Source organism: Ranitomeya variabilis, chromosome 1, assembly GCF_051348905.1.
Source record: "Ranitomeya variabilis isolate aRanVar5 chromosome 1, aRanVar5.hap1, whole genome shotgun sequence".
NCBI classification, from domain to species: domain Eukaryota; kingdom Metazoa; phylum Chordata; class Amphibia; order Anura; family Dendrobatidae; genus Ranitomeya; species Ranitomeya variabilis.
In genome coordinates, this window is record NC_135232.1 from 27,528,004 (window position 1) to 27,549,647 (window position 21,644).

A 21,644-nucleotide genomic window follows, 5' to 3' on the forward strand; every position below is an offset into this window, starting at 1 on the left:
TTGCAGGATGAGTTGACGTTTTTATTGGTAACATTTTCGGGCACATGACATGTTTTTATCACTTTCTATTCTGTTTTTTTGGGAGGCAGAATGAACAAAGACAAGGAATTCAGGAATTGCTTTTTTTGTTTTTTTTATACTGTTCCGCGTGTGGTAAAATTGATATGACAGCTTTATTCTTCGGGTCAGGACGATTACAGCAATACCACAGTTGTATCTTTTTTTCATGTTTTGGCGCTTTTACACGATAAAAACTATTTTATAGAAAATAATATTTTTGCATCGCTTTATTCTGAGAGCTATAACTTTATTATTTTTTCACTGATGACGCTGACAAGATGACGTTTTCAGCGGTGCAATTTTTATTGACATCCGTCTTTGATTGCGTTTTATTGCACTTTTTGTTCCGCGGTATAATGATAAAGCATTGTTTTCTGCCTCGTTTTTTATGTATTTTTTTATGGGGTTAACTAGTGGGACAGTTTTATAGAGCAGGTCGTTATGGACGCAGCAATACCAAATATGTGTACTTTAAGGCTATGTGCACACGTTGCAGATTTGGCTGCAGATCCGCAGCAGTTTTCCATGCGGTTTACAGTACTATGTTAACCTGTGGAAATTCAAAAACGCTGTGCACATACTGCGGAAAAAAATGCACAGATTCACAGCATTTTTTTTTTCGCAGCATGTCAATTCTTTGTGCGGATCTGCAGCGTTTCTGCACCCATTGACTTGCATTGAGTCAGGCAAATCCGCAGCAGAACCGCAGATGTAAAAAAGATCTGCAGTTTAGCTGCAGATGAAACGCTGCAGATTGAGAGGAGGGAGTGTGTGGGCGGTGACAGTGTGCATGTCTGTGTGTGCGGGCGGGGTCTGCGGGGTGGGCGGGGCTGTGTGCGGGGGTCGGTGGGGCTGTGTGCCGGGTCGGGGGACTGTCCGGGGGTCTGCGGGCTGTCCAGGGGTGGCCGGGGCTGTGTGTGTGGGGGTCTACGGGGCTGTCCAGGGGTCTGTGGGCTGTCCGGGGGTCTGCCAGGGCTGTGTCAGTGTGTGTGTGCAGGCATCATCCGATGGGACTACAAGTCCCATCCGGCCATGCCTGCTACAGTGACAGTGATTGACACATTAGCCAATGATGGGACAGTAGTAGTCCCATCATCTGGCTAATGTGTTGACTGTAAAACAAAACATACAGTACATATATAGTTCATACTCACCATCTACAACTAATCCCCGAAGCCCTCGCTCACCTGAAAAAAAATTAAAATAATAAACCAACAATATACTCCCCATGTCCCACGTAATCCAATTAATACGATTGTCCCATGACGATCTCCTGTGGAGAGCTGCCACATCAGCAGATGCAACCGCTCTCCAGGGGCGCCGGGATACAATGACGGAAGATATCCTTCCGCACTGTATCCCTCCGCCGCTGTGACTATAGTTCATACTCTCACTTGCGGCACAGCTGTGTGGGAAAATTCTCATGCAGCATTGCCATAAAGCGAGACAATGAACTAAAGTAACCTCTTCAGTGATGCACTGCAGGAGCCATTGTCTCCTGTCATTGTGTCACTGGAGGCCCTAAAGAGTGGTGACATCACCCGGTGTCACTGTTGTATAGGGGAGATCGTCGCGGGACACTCGTTATTAATTGGACTGCGTCCGACAGGGAGTATACGGTTGGTTTATTATTTTTTATTTTTTGCAGGAAATCGAGGGCGTCGCAGCAATTAGGCATGCCTGTAAGTATGGTGAAATTAAGAATATTAAAATACTTTTTTCGGGCTGTCTTTTTTTTTAACTCTCTCACAACTATAGGATTAGTAATGGATAGGTGTCTTATTGACGCCTCTCCATTATTAACCGGGCTTAATGTCACCTTACAATACAAAGGTGACATTGACCCCTTATTACTCCATATGCCACCACTTCAGGGCAGTGGGAAGAGACAGGCAGGGAAGGAGGGATGCCAGCGCCTGCTCTCAGCTTACAAGCCACCTTCCCTGCAGGACCCGGAAGGACCCCACGCTGTTGTGAATTCCGTTCTCGAACTCCCTCCTGTGGTAATGAATGGTACTTCGGCGAGTTCTGTCCGTGGACTCCCTCTGGTGGCTGTGAGTGGAACTGCTGGTTCTGAGGTTGCTTTCTCAGCTGCCCTCGTTTGCGGCTAGGCTGGCTTCTCTATTTAACTCCAATCAGATCGTTAAGGTACCTTCACACGAAGCGACGCTGCAGCGATAGCGACAACGATGCCGATCGCTGCAGCGTCGCTGTTTGGTCGCTGGAGAGCTGTCACACAGACCGCTCTCCAGCAACCAACGATGCCGAGGTCCCCGGGTAACCAGGGTAAACATCGGGTTGCTAAGCGCAGGGCCGCGCTTAGTAACCCGATGTTTACCCTGGTTACCAGCGTAAAAGTAAAAATAACAAACAGTACATGCTCACCTGCGCGTCCCCCGGCGTCCGCTTCCTGTACTGTGTGAGCGCCGGCCCTAACAGCAGAGCGGTGACGTCACCGCTGTGCTTTTACTTTCACTTTAGGGCCGGCGCTCAGTCAGAGCAGGAAGCGGACGGCAGGGGACGCGCAGGTGAGCATGTACTGTTTGTTTTTTTTACTTTTACGCTGGTAACCAGGGTAAACATCGGGTTACTAAGCGCGGCCCTGCGCTTAGTAACCCGATATTTACCCTGGTTACCAGCGTAAAACATCGCTGGTATCGTTGCTTTTGGTGTCAAACCTGACGATACACGGCGATCTGACGACCAAATAAAGTTCTGAACTTTATTCAACGACCAGCGATATCACAGCAGGATCCAGATCGCTGCTGCTTGTCAAACACAACGATATCGCTATCCAGGACGCTGCAACGTCACGGATCGCTGTCGTTCTCATTGTAAAGTCGTTTCGTGTGAAGGTACCTTTACTCCATGCCAGCAGTCAATGTATCAGTACTGGTTCAGATCTCTCTCGGATCTTTCTGATGACCTGTCTACTCCAGCAGAAGTTAAGTCCCTGCTAGTTCATTTGTTGTTCATTGTGTACTGAATATGTTTCTTAGTGCTTGCTAAGTTCTAGTCCAGCTTGCTAACATGATATTCCCTTGCTAGCTGGAAGCTCTGGGGTGCAGAGTGGCACCTCCGCACCGTGAGTCGGTGCGGGGGTCTTTTTGCACACTCTGCGTGGCTTTTTGTAGTTTTTTTGTGCTGACCGCATAGATTCCTTTCCTATCCTCAGTCTAATTAGTAAGTCTGGCCTCCTTTGCTGAAACCTGTTTCATCCCTGTGTTTGTGACTTTCCTCTTAACTCACAGTTAATATATGTGGGGGGCTGCCTTTATCTTTGGGGAATTTCTCTGAGGCAAGGTAAGGCTTTATTTCCTATCTTTAGGGGTAGTTAGCTCTTAGGCTGTGAAGGGGCATCTAGGGAGAGTTAGGTACGCTCCACAGCTATTTCTAGTTTGTGTGTTATAGGATTAGGGTTTGCGGTCAGCAGAGTTCCCACTTCCCAGAGCTTGTCCTGTCTTCTAGTTTAACCATCAGGTCATTCCAGTTGCACCTAACCACCAGGTCCATAACACCACGCCCATCTTGATGCTGGTGGTCTCCATGGAGACCATCATGATAATGTGATCGCAACTCGTTGTCCTGATGGAAGCACGCAGGTAACTGATTCCCTGCGTGATGCTCCCCTATGCCGCTGTCACTACTGACAGTGTCATCAGAGGGGTTATATGCCCACGATCGGTGCTGGCACGCAATTGCCTCGGCACTCAGCGTGAGGCCGTGCGATTGCCATGCCGTACATATACATATACTTCTCTTTGTGGGAATACACCTCCTGCAGAGCAGTATTTCTATGGCGCATGTTGGGAAGGGGTTAAGGAGGACTACGTGGTGCCCATTGTATTATATGGAGCACTGTGGGACCCTTAATACTGTATGGAAGATTATGCCCATTGTACTGTATAGAGCACTACATGGAACCATTATACTGTATGGAGGACTATGCGGGGCCTATTATTCTGTATCAAGGATTATGTGGGGTGCATTATTCGGTATGGAGCGCTATGTGGCGCCCATTGTATTATATGGAGCACTATGTGGGGCCCATTTTACTGTATGGAAGATTATGCCCATTGTACTGTATAGAGCACTACATGGAACCATTGTACTGTATGAAGGACTATGCGGGGCCCATTATTCTGTATGGAGCACTATGTGGGGCCCATTGTATTGTATGGAGCACTATGTGGGGCCCATTTTACTGTATGGAAGATTATGCCCATTGTACTGTATAGAGCACTACATGGAACCATTGTACTGTATGGAGGACTATGCTTGGCCCATTATTCTGTATGAAGCACTATGTGGGGCCCATTGTATTGTATGGAGCACTGTGTGGGGCCCATTGTATTGTATGGAGCACTGTGTGGGACCCATTTTACTTTATGGAAGATTATGCCCATTGCACTGTATAGAGCACTATGTGGGACCATTATACTGTATGGAGGACTATACGGGGCCCATTATACTATGTGAAGGGCTGTGTAGTGATCACAGTTGGGGCATCATACTGTGTTAAAGTCACCATACTTTGCTGGAGGGGTACAGTAGGGTCATCATACTGTGCGTGTGGAGGGTACTGTGGAGGAAGTCACTGTGGGGTTATTCTACTGTGTTTGGGGGCTATTTTGTTGGCATCATACTTTATTATTTGTATTATTTATTAATTCAATATTTTTTTAACCTTTGTTATTACATATAAATTAGGCCTTTGGGCCGTGTGCTTTTCACTGCTCTTACATAACATGATATTATTCCAATATTTTATTCTAAGATCTCTTTTGTTTCCATATGAAAAGGTTCATTGTTATACTGTATTTGATAAGGAAAAACTTCAATTGTGGACTTTTAATAAATATCAATGTTGTTTGCAACTTTGTCCATGTTTTTAATTTTGGCCTTCTGTGTATTTGAGTTTGACATCCCTGATCTAGATCCTTTAAAGTTGGGGACATTCTTGGTTCCAATCCCTCCTTCTGGGCACAACATAAGAATCCTAAAATATTGGGGGGTTTCAAGACAGGAAACTTTTTTAAGAATACAGTACATGCAGCAAAGTCGGTGACCTCGCAGGGTACGGTGGCTGAAGACCACTCATTGTTCTTGATCGCTCAGTGACGTCTCCCAGTTCTTGGTGGGATTTTGCTCACAGGTGATGTAAAATATTGGAACCTTTCCTTTATGGAACGTTTACTCCAGGTAGTTTACTTATTATGACTCCTTCTTACTCATAGCAGATATTTACAGCCCACTCGAATGGAGAATCACTTAGTCTTGTAGCGGAGGCTTCCGAGATCTTGAAAAAAGTGTTCAAATGGCAAAAATATGAATTAATGCCATGCTCAGAACATTCCAATCCTTTTCGTCAGCTGTTTTCTACACTAAATCTGTACTTTATAAAATCTTCAATATTTTGAGAAGATTTGTCTCTGCACCTTGAACCCCGCTGATCTCTGAAACTTTGGTTGATCCCTGGAGAGACACGAACTGTGTACAGAACCATAGAAAGTCCATGAGCCGCTGCACCACTCTGCTTGTGGATGAAGTGGCCCGGTGCTTAGTGGGGGGCTTCTGCCCCTTTGTTTCAGTGATCGAGGGGAGTGGGATCCCAGCTTTTCTACATGATGGACATATAAATTAGAGGTGGCGGTAGAGCGGTGTTTTTGGAACCGCCATACAAATCAATGGAGATAGAGGTGCATGCACAGCCACCTTTCCACTGCCACGTGCCCCCGTTCCGGAACCCACTTTAATCATACTTTTGTAGCCTAATGCCATAATTGTAAGAGATGAGAAGACCCCTTAAAGCAACATTCTCATCATAGGGTATGCCATCACTAGAGATGATCCAAAAGATTTGCAGGACTCTGACCCAGAGGCCACTTTGACAGACAGTGGACATGGCATCCACCTACCTACCGGCATCCCCGGTGCCTCCTCTGATTAGTAGCCTATTGTGACATTATCTTTGTGGTGGGACACACCTTGACATCAATGGGGGACCTACTATCAGAAGTAGCGCAGGGAGGCCAACAGGTGGAGGTTCTCAGTGCTTTGGTCTGGCAGCCACGGTCTACCGACACAGCGGAAGGTCCAGGGTCCTGTGAATCTATTTGCTCAACCATAGTGCTATTACTCTAACCGTTTGGCGTACCTACTTATCCTGAGAAGAATGTGGCCCCTGGGGTAGTGTAGCAATGCTGCTCCGGTGCGGTTTTTCCTGCACAATGGCTGTGCCGGTCATCGCCTGGACGGGGAACTGCAGACATTGACACTATAGAGGAATATGCTGTACACCAGCACCGCGGACCGTTCAGGCTCAGGATTGGTGAGGGTGTTAGTGGATCTCTTCTCTAGTATTAGGTGGAGTAGATCGTGGAGCACAGTAATGGAGACAGTACTAATGACAACCCAATCTATCCATTGGAAATCTTGGATGAGCCAGTTCCATATTCGTTAGACTCTATCTATGTATCCGAGAACCCAACCAGTTCCATTACTCGTCATTGTTCGGATGAAAAATAAGGTGAAAAAAGGGGCAAAGATGATGTGCACCAGGATGAACAATGCACAAAGCATGGACACATCATGGAGAAGTCAGAAGGGGACACTGGTGGAGAGGTGGGATGCAGACACTCTTGAGGGCTCATGCCTTCCATGTCTGGTGCCAGTTGTGCCACCGCTTCCAGCATCGTCGCTTACATAGGGATCAAAGGAAGGCACGTATGAGGCTAAAGACAAAGTCTGTTTCTTCCCCCAACCCAATTTCACTTTAGTTGTTCTCATGAGTAACATTTTGCTGCACTATGGGGCACATTAATCAATGGAAAAGGCCATTGTCCGAGAAGTCGCCCCTCCTCCATTGATTGTGCGAACACGTGTTGCTGGGTAATCATTTCCCGGGCCGATATCTGCTGTTGCCCAGTGCAGGGACCACAAAAACCCAGACTCTAGATAAAACTCTAGATAAAACTCTGATGAACCTTTGATAAAACTCTGATGAAGCTTGGACCAAACTTTGATGAAACTTTTCAGTCTGCGAATACCCCTTTAATCTTTGCATGTTAGACGCCAAATTACTAAGAAGCCAGAATGTTTTAGGAGGAACATAAAAGTACCTGGAAGAATATATGACCTCCACGCTGACCTTGTCCTTAGTTGGATTGGACCGCTGCAAAGTTTTAAAGCGACAGAGCCACTACGGACTCCTGCTGGATGTTCCCCTTTGGCCCTACTTTTTTCACCATTTATTGATTGAGAAGGTCGAAGGCAGCAAAAAGAAACCTAAAAAGGCGCACGGCGATTTGGTCTCATAAGTTGCTAGACCTTTTTTAGAATTGTGATTTTTGCTGTGAAAAATGGCAAAATTATAGCCAAGGGGCAGACAAGTCACTGATATCTTGCACTAAAGTCTATGACCAGTGATAGAAATTCAAAGATACATTTGTGTTGTAACATTGTGACATAATAGGAAATCATGTCGCCGCGCAGTCGTAGCCTAAAGTTCTCCATTAATGTTACATTTAGCAAGTGGATTGGTAATTTGCTTATTCGCCTGCAGACAGTTTGGGAGTCGGGAGACAGGAGCACCTCTCTGCTTCCATGGGACGTGTTTCTGCAGAAATGAGAAGCTGCCCTCGGGTTTATGCTGTGGATTTGCAGTTTGATCAGCAAAAAAAAAATTGAGAAATCATCGGGTGATTGGTCTTTATCATCAACTGGTAATAATTGCCGTCAGGGGACGGTTACCTCACTGCACTCGTACCTATAACAGTGAATGGGGTCATTCTATGCCCGAGAGGTCCACGCAAAAGAATGGAGTGTCAGATCAAAATCGGCATTGCAAGTCTATGGAACAATGGAAAAAATCAGATGCCATCCAAGTACGGTCCGATTTTCACGGAATGAGAGATAGGGGAAGGTGGAGAAACCTTTCTTTCACGCATTAAAACCCACTCGGACAAAACTGATGAAACTTGGTCCAAACTCCGATAAAACTGTTTAATCTTGGACCAAAACTCTGATGAAGCATGGAAAAAATTCTGATAAAACTCTTATGAAACTCAGACCAAACTTTGAAAAAAACTGTAATGAAACTTGGAGCAAACTTTGATGAAACTCCGGCCAAACTTTGATGAAACTCAGACCAAATTTTGAAAAAAATTCTAATGAAACCCAGACCAAACTTTGATGAAACTCGGACCAAACTTTGATGAAACTCGGACCAAACTTTGATGAAACTGGGACCAAACTTTGATGAAATTCGGACCAAACTTTGATGAAACTCGGACCAAATTTTGAAAAAAAATCTAATGAAACCCAGATCAAACTTTGAATAAACTCGGACCAAACTTTGAAAAAACTCTAATGAAACTCGGACCAAACATTGATGAAGCTCAGACCAAATTTTGATAAAACTGATTAAACTTGGCCCAAACTTTGATGAAATTTGGACCAAACTTTGAAAAAAACTCTAATAAAACTCGGACCAAACTTTGATAAAGCTGATGAAACTTGGCCCAAACGTTGATGAAAATCGAACCAAACTTTGAAAAAAACTCTAATAAAACTCGGACCAAACTTTGATGAAAATCGGACCAAGCTTTGAAAAAAACTCTAATAAAACTCTGACCAACTTTGATGAAACTGATGAAACTCGGCCCAAACTTTGATGAAAATCGGACCAAACTTTGAAAAAAACTAATAAAACTCGGACCAACTTTGATGAAACTGATGAAACTCGGCCCAAACTTTGATGAAAATCGGACCAAACTTTAAAAAAAACTCTAATGAAACTCGAACCAAACTTTGATAAAACTCGCACCAAACTCTTATAAAACTCTGATGAAACTTGGACCAAACTTGAATAAAACTATGATAAAATTCTGATGAAAATCACTGATGAAATTGAGGCCTTAGGCTAAATTCACACAAGCAAATAAAAAATTGTCCAATTTTCATCTAGAAAAAAGGAGCGATTTTACATCCATATGCTGTCCGTTTCTACATATCAGAAATTAATACAAAATCAAAAACACCAAGTACAATTTCTTATGTTTAATAATTGTGGCACGATATCCAGAAACCTGACCAATTCCTTTACATCTCTTTTGATTTCTCCATAGGCAGATTATCTATATAAAATATCATGGATCATCAGATAGAAATCTCCGGCATCTTCCCTGCACCGCTACAATTCAGCCCAGGTATCAGGGGATTCGGCTTTTTCGCGCCACTGGGGTATTTACCTCTTTGCTTGTTGGGTGGAATTCTGATTGCAGAGAATGGGGACAGGAGGGGCTTTGTTTTTCTCTTAATTGGTTGGGAATTAAAACGAGGTGTAACGAGGCCATAATGGATGGTAATCAGGGCCAATGTGTCCTCTGGGAAGAGGGAGCGATGAAGGATGAGGCACCAAACGTTCCCCTCACGTAACAAGATGCATTGGGAGGGTGCACAGAAGTCTCCGGGGGGGGGGCACATCAGCCTTATATCCTCCACTGAAGAGATATCTATGGTGGAAAAACTCAATAGCAATAGATAATGGAAGATAATTAGAGGAATTCCATTTATTGGGGTCCTTCATATTATAGTAGATAATTAATAAAGGGGGCATGCCCCAATATAACATGTATTAGGTGGGGTCACATTTATACAACGCACTCCACTGGACGTAATTGCCTGAATTGCAAAAAGAAAAAAGACCTAGATTCAGATGTATATGGTGCGTATCGGTGTAGATGTAGTAAAAAAATGTCCTACACAAACATCTGCAGATGGAGAAATGTGAACCAAGCCCTAGTCCTCCAGAGCTGTATGGAGGCACATAAACAGTAATTGTTTCCCTATTGAAGACCCTTACCGTTCTCACCCACTACGATATACCCTTTCGTGGCCCGCATACAGTATGATACCCCCACGTGCACGGTGTCCCCACACAGTATGATGCCCCACATCCCCCTTCCAAGATCTGATTCTACCACAGCTCTCTCACCCAGTATGATGCCCCAACACAGTATAACAGACCCCACAATACCCCAAACAGTATGTTGCCCTCAGAGCCCCCATACAGTATGATGTTCTCACAGTCCCCCCACATAGACACTATGATCACCAATGTTGTTCCCCAAATGCAGTATGATGCCCCACATCCCCCTTACATGGTATGATGCCCCCACACAATGTAACAGCCCCCACAATCTCCCACAAAGTATGTTGTTCTCAGACACCCCACACAGTATGATGTCCCCACAGTCCCCCTTACAAGATATGATTCTACCACAGCTCCCTCACCCAGTATGATACCCCCACACAGTATAACAGCCCCCTAAATCCTCCACACAGTGTGTTGCCCTCACAGCCCCTCACACAGTATGATGTCCCCACAGTCACTGTGATGAACCATGTTGTTCCGCCAAATACAGTATGATGCCCAACATCTCCTATATATGGCATGCTTCCACACAGTATAACAGCCCCCACAATCCCCCATACAGTATTATGCCCTCAGAGCCCCCACACAGTATGATGTCCCCACAGTCCCCGTACACACACTGTGATGATCCATGCTGTTCCGCCAAATACAGTATGATGCCCCACATTTCCTATATATGGCATGCTTCCACACAGTATAACAGCCCCCACAATCCCCCGCACAGTATGATTCCCTCAGAGCCCCCACACAGTATGATGTCCCCACAGTCCCCGTACACACATTGTGATGATCCATGCTGTTCCGCCAAATACAGTATGATGCCCCACATCTCCTGTATATGGCATGATGCTTCCACACAGTATAACAGCCCCCACAATCCCCCGCACAGTATGATGCCCTCAGAGCCCCTCACACAGTATGATGTCCCCACAGTTCCCGTACACACACTGTGATGACCCATGTTGTTCCGCCAAATACAGTATGATGCCCCACATCTCCTATATATGGCAGGATGCTTCCACACAGTATAACAGCCCCCACAATCCCCCGCACAGTATGATGCCCTCAGAGCCTGCCACCCTGTATATTGCCCCCAGAGCCCCCCACACAGTATGATATCCCCACAGTCTCCCTCACACTTTAATGACCCATGTTGTTCCCCCATTTACAGTATGATGCTCCACAGCCCCCTTACATGATATAATGCTCCCATGCAGTATAAAAGCCTACACACCCACCACACAGTATGATGCCCTCAGAGCCCCCACACAGTATGATGGCTCCCACAACTCCCAACACAATATAATGGCTCACACAGCCCCCCACTCTTTACAATACCCCTACAGCACCCCTACACCGTAATATAGCAAAACAATCCCCCCTCACACACTGTTTTATGCCACACTGTTATGCGCACACAGCCCCACCACACACATTTTGATGCCCCACAGCCACCCTACAAACAGTATAATACTCAAACCATCCCCTACAACATACAATGTGATGCCTCACAGTCCCCTACACACAGTATGATGCCCCTCACAGCCCCCTTCAAATAAAAAAATAAAAACTACTTATCTGTCGTCATTCCCCTGTGCAGCAGGCGCAATCTGGTAATGTCATTGACACTCAGATGTCCGAGCTACACGGTGGAGTGAGAACTGATGGCGGTGTGGCTCAGTGCCTAGTAGTATGGGCACCATAGCGGCCTCATGGTCTTCTGCTATTAGCAGAGCGCCACTGATGAGGAATATTTCATATATAATATTATTTCTTCCTTTTTCCTTCTGTAAAACACGAGTTCTCCTGCTGACTATGAGGCCACGTTCGCCAGGCCACCGTCCATGGGCATCTGTGTGCCCATCCGCAGATGATGCCTGCCATTCACATGCCCCCGACGGGTCTATATATCGGGCCGGTCTAGATTCTGAGTACTGTCATGTGAGATCCATTCTTTACACGGACATCACTGGTGTGAACGTTCCCTAAGGGTCTTTCCATGTGGTCTGTAGAAGCCCCCCATACAGTCCACAGTCCTCCCATCCTGCACAGATCATAAAAGCACCCAATAACCCTCAGACGGATAACATGGCGTGTAGACTTATTGTAATACCAATGAAGAAACGTCTGCGGTGGATTTTCCTCCAGGGATGGGGGTCACATTTGGCCTCTTGATTTCCCCTTAGTCACTGTTAACTCTTTCATGGCCGCACCAGGCTCAGTTTTCCTGTGGAGGATTTAATAGGTCCCATATGGTGGATTAAGCTCCCGGCATCTGTAGTCTCAGGATCTGAGGGTGTAAATACGTTACAATGCTTGTGGTCATGTGCAGTGTTAGTTATATATAATGTCATTCTTGGCTGGTTAGTTATCCGTGGAGCTGCACAGCGGAGTTTCTTGGGGTCCCTTGTCTTCCAATCCTTACGCCTCATTCATTCCGTTTTGCCCGGACGTCTTCTATACTTTTTTTTGTTTCATGGATGGGACACGTGCTTATTATAATGGATGGGGCTGCTCTTGTGTCCGTGCCAAAATCAGAGACTTGTCTGTTTTTTTTTCTGGTATCACAGATTAATAGGGCCAATACAAGTCCACGAGTCCTTGAAAAACACGTAGCGCACACGGATGGTATCAATACAGTCACTGACACATGGATGGTACAAACAGACGCACGGATTGTAAAAGCGGACACATCAATGGTAAAAACGGACACACGGAAGGTACAAACGGACACATGAATGGTAAAAACGGACACACGGAAGGTACAAACGGACACATGAATGGTAAAAACGGACACACGGATGGTAATAACGGACATATGAATGGTAAAAACGGACACGCGGATGGTAATAACGGACATATGAATGGTAAAAACGGACACACGGATGGTAATAACGGACACGTGGATGGTAAAAATGGACACATGAATGGTAAAAATGGACACATGGATGGTAAAAACGGACACACGGATGGTAAAAACGGACACACGGATGGTAAAAACGGACACACGGATGGTGATAACAGACATATGAATGGTAAAAATAGACACATGGATGGTAAAAATGGACACAGATGGTAAAAATGGACATACATATGGTAAACACGGACACACGGATGGTAAAAACAGACCCAGACCAGACGGACGAGTGAATGAGGCCTTGTATTGAGTTATGAACCTTTTATGAATAAGCCATTATAATATAAAGGACCCCAATAAATGGAATTCCTCTTCTGTCAACAGTATCTTCAGATCTGATGCGGCGGTCCAAGGTGTCTCCCAGGTGGTCCCCTGGGGTAGCGTTCCGCCTTTCTCAATTGTAACCCTGACTGCCTGCACTTCTTGGTCGGGCCGACATCAGCAGAATGATCGTGTCATCTGATGACGCTGCTAACGTCACTCCTGCGCTGCAGAGGACGTGTTCAGTTGCAAGGTGGGTATGACAAGACACAGTATGGGCAGGAGGGGGGTTGGAATGTGTGAGGAGACACTATGGACAGGAGTCGGGTTGGAATGTGTGAGGAAACAGTGTGGGCAGGAGGAGGCTTAAAATGTGTGAGGAGACAGTAAGGGCAGGAGGGAGCTTATAATGTGTGAGGAGACAGTATGGGCAGGGGGTGGAATGCGTAAGGAAACATTATGGACAGGAGGGGGGTGAAATGTATGAGGAGATAGCATGGGCAGGAGGGGGTGGAATGTGTGAGGAGATAATATGGTCAGGAGGGGGGTGGAATATGTGAGGAGACAGTGTTGGTGGGGGGGCTGTGTGAGGAGACAGTGTGGGTAGGGGGGCTGGTTTTGGTTGTGGAGACAGAGTTGGTGAGGGGATGTATGTGGAGACAGTATGTGCATGTTACTGGGAAGGTGTGAGGAGACAGCATGGGCAAGTGGAGAATGTGAATGGACAGCATGGGGAATAAATCTGTAAGGGGACTGTAAGTATGGGGGAGAAAAGTGTACACTGTGTTCCAAATTATTATGCACAAAGCGTTTAGGAGTGATAAGGTTAGAATTTTTTTGTTTGTCATTTAAACTCATTGATGGTGATGTGTGTCAGGGCTCTTTATATCACTGAATTGCAGATACCTGTGCACGTTAGTTTGGCCGGTGTGTCCAAATAAAGGCAAGACTACTTAAGAAGGCTGTTCCACATTATTAAGCAGCCTACATTTCTTGCCAAAATGGGAAACAAAGAGGATGTGTCGGCTGCTGAGAAGCAACAAATTGTGGAGTATTTAGGTCAAGGCATGACTACAATCAACATTGCCAAGACACTTCATCGTGATCATCGCACAATCAAGAAGTATGTAGCTGATTCCCAGCACACACGTGTGCGTGCTGATAAGGAAAAATTGAGGACTCTTTCCAACAGGCAATTGCGTAAGGTTAAAAGAGCAGCTGCAAAAATGCCTGGTCATAGCAGCAGACAAGTTTTTGAAGCTGCTGGTGCCTCCAACGTCCCCAGAACAACAAGATGCAGGGTCCTTCAGAGGTTTGCAGCTGTGCGTAAGCCATCCTGTCGACCACCTCTATCCACTGCACACAAGCAGAAACGGCTCCAGTGGGCCAAACGATACATGAAGACTGACTTCCAAACTGTTTTGTTCACCGATGAGTGCCGTGCAACCCTCGATGGTCCAGATGGATGGAGTGGAGGATGGCTGGTTGATGGACACCCCATGAAAACACGGCTAAGGCCCCAACAAGGAGGAGGTGGAGTAATGTTTTGGGCTGGAATCATGGAGGGAGAGATTGTCGGCCCTTTATGATCCCTGAAGGGGTAAAGATGAACTCCATAATCTGTGGAGTTTCTAAAACAACACTTCCTGCCATGGTTCAAGAGGAAGAACCGTGCTTTGCGCAGCAAGATCATTTTCATGCATGATAATGCACCGTCTCATGCTGCAAAAAACACATCTGCATCTCTGGCTGCTATGGGCATAAAAGAGGACAAACTTATGGTGTGGCCACCATCTTCCCCTGACCTCAACCCCATTGAGAACCTCTGGAGCATCATCAAAAGGAGTGTCTGTGATGGCGGGAGGCAGCTCACATCTAAGCAACAGCTCTGGGAGGGGATTCTGTCCACATGCAAAACAACTGAAGCAGAAACCATCCAAAAACTGACAAATTCAATGGACGAGAGAGTTCAGAAGCTTCTTTCCAACAAGGGGTCCTATGTGCAAATGTAACATCACCTAGAATAAAGTTTTCACTTGAAAACTGTTTGATTTCATTATGTAATAAGCTGATAATGCTTATAACTTCACAATTGACCATTTGTTTGTTCAAAATAAAAAAAAAAGTTGAAATCTCTGCTGTGCATAATAATTTGGAACATGCATTTTGAGTGTTTATTTTTTTTAAAAAAGATACTGTTTTCATAGGCAGTTTGTTCCAAAACATTGCAATTATACTAGAATAGTAGATGCTAATACATAGCAACAACATATAAAAGTACACTACAATATGTATCAAAGTTATAGAAAAGTGGTAAGTAGCACAGATAAAACACAGTGCGGCACTCAGGCTGATGCCATATAAAAATATATATATATATATATATATATATATATATCATCTGCGTTAAGCATAGTAGAGTGCAGGTATTCAACTGGGGGGTAAAAATAGCTCCATGTGGAGAAGTATCAAGAGCCCTGTACACTGGCTCATGTCACACCGAAAAAATAATAAAGTATAAATCCCCACCCAGTATTCTTACCCACACGAATGGCACCAGGACCGGACCGCACTGGACGCCCCAACGCGCGTTTCGCGTCGGCTTCTTCGGGGGGCGGTGCTGCTAACTACCCGGCGCTGTGTTTTATGGGGTCGCTGATTAGATTGATATCGCCCACCTGTAGCGGCGCATATCCATGTGCAGTCCGGCCGGGAACTGCATCGCGAACGGCATCAAAGATGGCGCTGCGGTTCATCAGTGCGGTCAGGTGACCTCACTGAAACGCAAGCGTCATCAGCCAGCGCCGCCCACAATGCCCCGGGACTAGGACGTCACTGGGCATGCGCACAGTGGTTTAGGTACCTATTATACTACAATGAGGAACGACGGATCACATAGTGCCTTCCCTAGAAGAGGGAGAATTTACAAAGAAGCACGGACAGGACCACAACAATTAATAAAAGTGAAAGGCCACGATACAGCACCTATTTACGAAAAAAGGGGGGGGAGGGGTGTAACATAACTCCGCCAGGAACACCACGTTAAAATACAAATCAGAGCAAACTAACAAACCAATGCAAATCTATATATAAACAGTGACCATATATATAACATACAGTAATAAGAACACAAATATGTTATAAAATATAACTAAAAAAGTGATAAATGTGAATAATCATATACATGAGAAAAACGTATTAGAAATGAAAAGAAGAATATATGTGAATATATATATATATGGTGCTGACACCGTCCGGCTTCTTTTATGATCCCAGGATGTCTTGTGAATTGTGACACACCAACGTGAGCAAGATATGGGAAAGACGCTCATCATTCCTCAGCATGATCCACGGACCATCCAGACCCTCAGCAGTGGAAAAACCACAACGAAAGCGCCACAACCTAACATAAGGTACTATATAAAATCAAAAAAATACAAGTTAAAAAAGAATAAAAAAGAGAGACAGACAGCAACACATACACAAAATACATAAAAAAGGAGAAAAATTTATCATAAAAAGGAGCTGAAGCTCAGGCTTTCATTCAAGCCAGCAGGGGCCATAGTGTTCAGTACCGCTATCCAGCGGCACTCCCTTTGAGCCAATTTTTGTTTTGCGTCACCCCCTCTTATGCCTACACGAATCCTCTCAATCCCCCATGCTTGTAGATCTTTGGGGTTACATTTATGATGTTTCCGGAAATGTTTCGGGATTGGTTTCAAACTCTCTACATCCTCGACATCACGTGCCGCTATTATGTCTCGTACATGTTCGCGAATGCGAATGCGTAGCTCACGTGATGTTAAGCCGATGTAGACCAGTTTACAAGTACACATTGCGTAGTATACGACATGCGTAGTATTGCATGTGATGTATTGATTTATCCGAAATTGCCGCCTCCCATCTGATGAGGAAAAAGTCAAAGTTCTAATGAGGTTCTTACAGGCAAGGCAACCACCACATGGAAAGAAACCATTCTTTTGTTTCCCTGCCTGGAACGGATCAGGTGTTTTGGCCACATAGTGGCTATGAACAAAAATGTCTTTAAAATTATTGCTCCTCCGAGCAGTCATTAAGGGTTGGTCCGACAAAAATCTACCCAGCAAAGGATCCGTAGCAAGAACGGGCCAGTGTTTTCTTAGAATCTTTTTCATTTCATCCCACTTGTGATTATAGGTAGATATGAATCTTGGTTGTTCATCCCAAGATTTTCCCTGTGTTTTTCGCATTTCCACCAAAAGGTCACTCCTCCTTGTTTTCTTGGCCCTTAGATACCCCTTCTTTATTGTACGGCCACTATAGCCACGCTCCTTAAACCGCTCCCCAAGGTCCACAGCCTGCCTCTCAAAGAGTGTATCAGAGGCACAGATCCTCCGAGCCCGAAGGAACTGGCCGATGGGGATGGCTCTTATCGTGGAGGGTGGATGGGACGAGGTGGAATGCAACAAGGCATTCACCGATGTTTCCTTCCTATACATATCAGTATAGATATAGCCATTAGTTTGTACTCTCAATGTTATGTCTAGGAAGGAAATCTCGTTAGTATGATAAGTATAGGTGAGTCTGATGTTAGAGCCGTTGTCGTTCAATCCCACCATAAATTCCTGTAACTCCAGGACAGGGCCATGCCATATAAACAGGACATCATCTATATATCGATACCATCCAAGAATTTGGGGGGCGGACTGTGCGCCCTCCTGGAACACCTCTCGTTCCCAATAGCCAAGAAATAAATTTGCGTAAGATGGCGCACAGGCCGCCCCCATGGCAGTGCCCTGTCTCTGGAGAAAAAAACAATCCTTAAAAACAAAAAAATTATGTGTCAGGATGAACTCCAACAGCTCCAACACCAGCTCACGCAAATCTGGATCCAGATTACTGGACTCAAGGTAGAATCTGGCAGCCCTCATCCCATCCACATGGCGGATGCTAGTATATAATGACTCAACATCCGCCGTGATTAATAACATGTCTTTCTCCACGACAAGGCCATCTACCCGTCTCAGGACGTCCGTAGTGTCCCTGACATAGGAGGGCAGAGTCTCAACCTGTGGTTTGAGATAGTATTCAATGAATTTACATGTCGTATCACACAGCCCTCCCATGCCAGAGACAATCGGACGTCCAGGAGGAGAGATCAGGTCTTTGTGGACCTTGGGGAGTAGGTAGAAAGTGGGTACCACCGGGTGCTGAACCAGTAGACCACCCAAGATTTTCTTGCTGATGATCCCCCTCTCAAAAGCCATCTCTAGGATATTCTGTAACTGAATTTGGAATTTTGTAAGAGGGCACTGTTGTAATGGGGTATATGTGTCCCTATTTCTTAGTTGTCGAAAAGCCTCCTTTTCGTACCTCTCCACTGGCCAGATGACAACATTTCCCCCCTTGTCCGCCGGTTTTATTACCACATCATCCCACATCTTAATTTCCTGTATAGCCTCTCTCTGTGCAATGGTGAGATTGTCCCTTTTTTTGAAATTGGTAATTTTGTTGAAATCCTCTATTACCAATTTGGTGAAAATTTCCACCTGTGGGCACAGGGACAAGGGGGGAAAAGTGGTACATCTAGCAGATATGGAAGGTGGAGAGGCACTTACCCCTTGCACATGGATATGCGCCGCTACAGGTGGGCGATATCAATCTAATCAGCGACCCCATAAAACACAGCGCCGGGTAGTTAGCAGCACCGCCCCCCGAAGAAGCCGACGCGAAACGCGCGTTGGGGCGTCCAGTGCGGTCCGGTCCTGGTGCCATTCGTGTGGGTAAGAATACTGGGTGGGGATTTATACTTTATTATTTTTTCGGTGTGACATGAGCCAGTGTACAGGGCTCTTGATACTTCTCCACATGGAGCTATTTTTACCCCCCAGTTGAATACCTGCACTCTACTATGCTTAACGCAGATGATATATATATATATATATTTTTATATGGCATCAGCCTGAGTGCCGCACTGTGTTTTATCTGTGCTACTTACCACTTTTCTATAACTTTGATACATATTGTAGTGTACTTTTATATGTTGTTGCTATGTATTAGTATGTTTTGTAATTTAATAAAATATTTTGTATTTTCTCTGGACATGAACTCCGTTTTCTGTTTTTTTGTGTTGGTCTTGGGAGTGTCCTAAATCTATCATATGTGTTCCTCTGATTGACTCCCCCACTGTGGTTGTGAGTATGTGGAGGAATTCTACAATTTATCTTTCTATTTTGGGCTTGTTTTATTAATAGAATAGTAGATGACTGGAAAATAACAATGACTGCAATTCAGATAGGTAATTTAGAGAAAATAGGAGGAAATATTATTTGCATAATAATTTGGAACACAGTGTAGAAAAGTATAAAAACTGGGTAGTGTGGAGGCATTATAAAGAAGGGGCGGCATTTTTGGAACAGTGTGAAGGTACAGTGTGGAGGGGATAGTGTGATGGTTGGACATAGTATAGAGACTGGGTAGTCTAAGGCTACTTTCACACTAGCGTCGTGCACTGCACGTCGCTATGCGACGTTGCGGCGCACCGACGCTAGCAGTGAAAGCGCCGCACAACGGGGGCAGCGGATGCAGTTTTTCAACGCATCCGCTGCCCCATTGTGAGGTGCGGGGAGGTGGGGGCGGAGACGGGAACGACGCACCAAAAAACGTTACAAGCAACGTTTTTTGGTGGTGACGGACCGACGCAACACGACGCAACCGTCGCACGACTGTTGCGACGTGTGTCAATGCGTCGCACTGCGTCGCTAATGCTAGTCTATGGAGAAAAAACGAATCCTTAAAGCACTTTTGCAGGATGCGTTTTTTCTGCAAAATGACGCATAGCAACGTGCAGTGTGAAAGTAGCCTTATGGGGACATATGGTGAGGCGTTAGTGTGAAGAGGGGGCCAGTATGGAAAGAAGAGAGCAGTGTGGAGGCCATGTACCATAAAAGGGACAGTGTGGGGGTCATTTTTTGTGCCGTGAGTACAGGGAGGGGCAATTATTCAGACGCACAGCGTAGAGCAGATACTTTTATTCAGGAGCACTGTTAATTTTAAGGGCACCCTGTTGAGATGTTCTGCAGAGAAACAGAATATAGATATCTGCAGAGATTAGCTGTGGCTGTGAAAAGTCATGGCATCTGGACAAGATGGAGAAGAAAAGAAAGAGAATGACTCCAATCAGAGAACGCATCACCTATAAGGCTATAAACATTTATTTCTGATACTATGTCTCATCAGTGCTGTGGTTCCTGTATGGTCCGCAGTCTGGTGATGGCTGGTAGCAACAGCTCCTAGTATCACCTTACTATTTTTAATGGCATTCTGGGAATTGTAAGCTCATGCAATACAAATGTATATGGGGCTGATCTGACAATACAATAGTTCACTGTACTAAGCTTTGTGCTGCATACATGTATTGATGGTGGTTCTGGTAGTGTATTCCTGTACTAATCATGGTTCTGGTGCTATATTTATATACTGATGGTGGTTCTGGTTATGTATTCATGTATTGATGGTGGTTCTGGTTATCTATTCATATATTGATGGTGGTTCTGTGGTATGTGGTATATCACTGTACTAGTGGTGATTCTGATTATGTATTTATATGCTGGTGGTGATTCTGGAGATGTATTCCTGTACTGATGGTGGTTCTTGTAATGTATTTCTGTACTGATGGCAGTTCTGCTGATGCATTTCCATACTAATGGTGGTTCTGGTGCTTTATTTCTGCACTGCTGGTGGTTCCGGTAAAGTATTCTTGTACTGATAGTTCTAGTGATGTATTTCTATACTGATGTTAGTTCTGATTATGTATTTCTGTACTCATGCAATACAAATGTATATGGGGCTGATCTGACAATACAATAGTTCACTGTACTAAGCTTTGTGCTGCATACATGTATTGATGGTGGTTCTGGTAGTGTATTCCTGTACTAATCATGGTTCTGGTGCTATATTTATATACTGATGGTGGTTCTGGTTATGTATTCATGTATTGATGGTGGTTCTGGTTATCTATTCATATATTGATGGTGGTTCTGTGGTATGTGGTATATCACTGTACTAGTGGTGATTCTGATTATGTATTTATATGCTGGTGGTGATTCTGGAGATGTATTCCTGTACTGATGGTGGTTCTTGTAATGTATTTCTGTACTGATGGCAGTTCTGCTGATGCATTTCCATACTAATGGTGGTTCTGGTGCTTTATTTCTGCACTGCTGGTGGTTCTGGTAAAGTATTCTTGTACTGATAGTTCTAGTGATGTATTTCTATACTGATGTTAGTTCTGATTATGTATTTCTGTACTGATGGTAGCTGTGATACTGTATTTCTGTACTGATGATGGTTCTGCTGATGTATTCCTGTACTGATGGTGGTTCTGGTGACGTATTTCTACACTGATGATGGTTCTGGTGAAGTATTCTTGTACTGATTGAAGTTCTATTGATGTATTTCTATATTGATATTAGTTCTGATGATGTATTT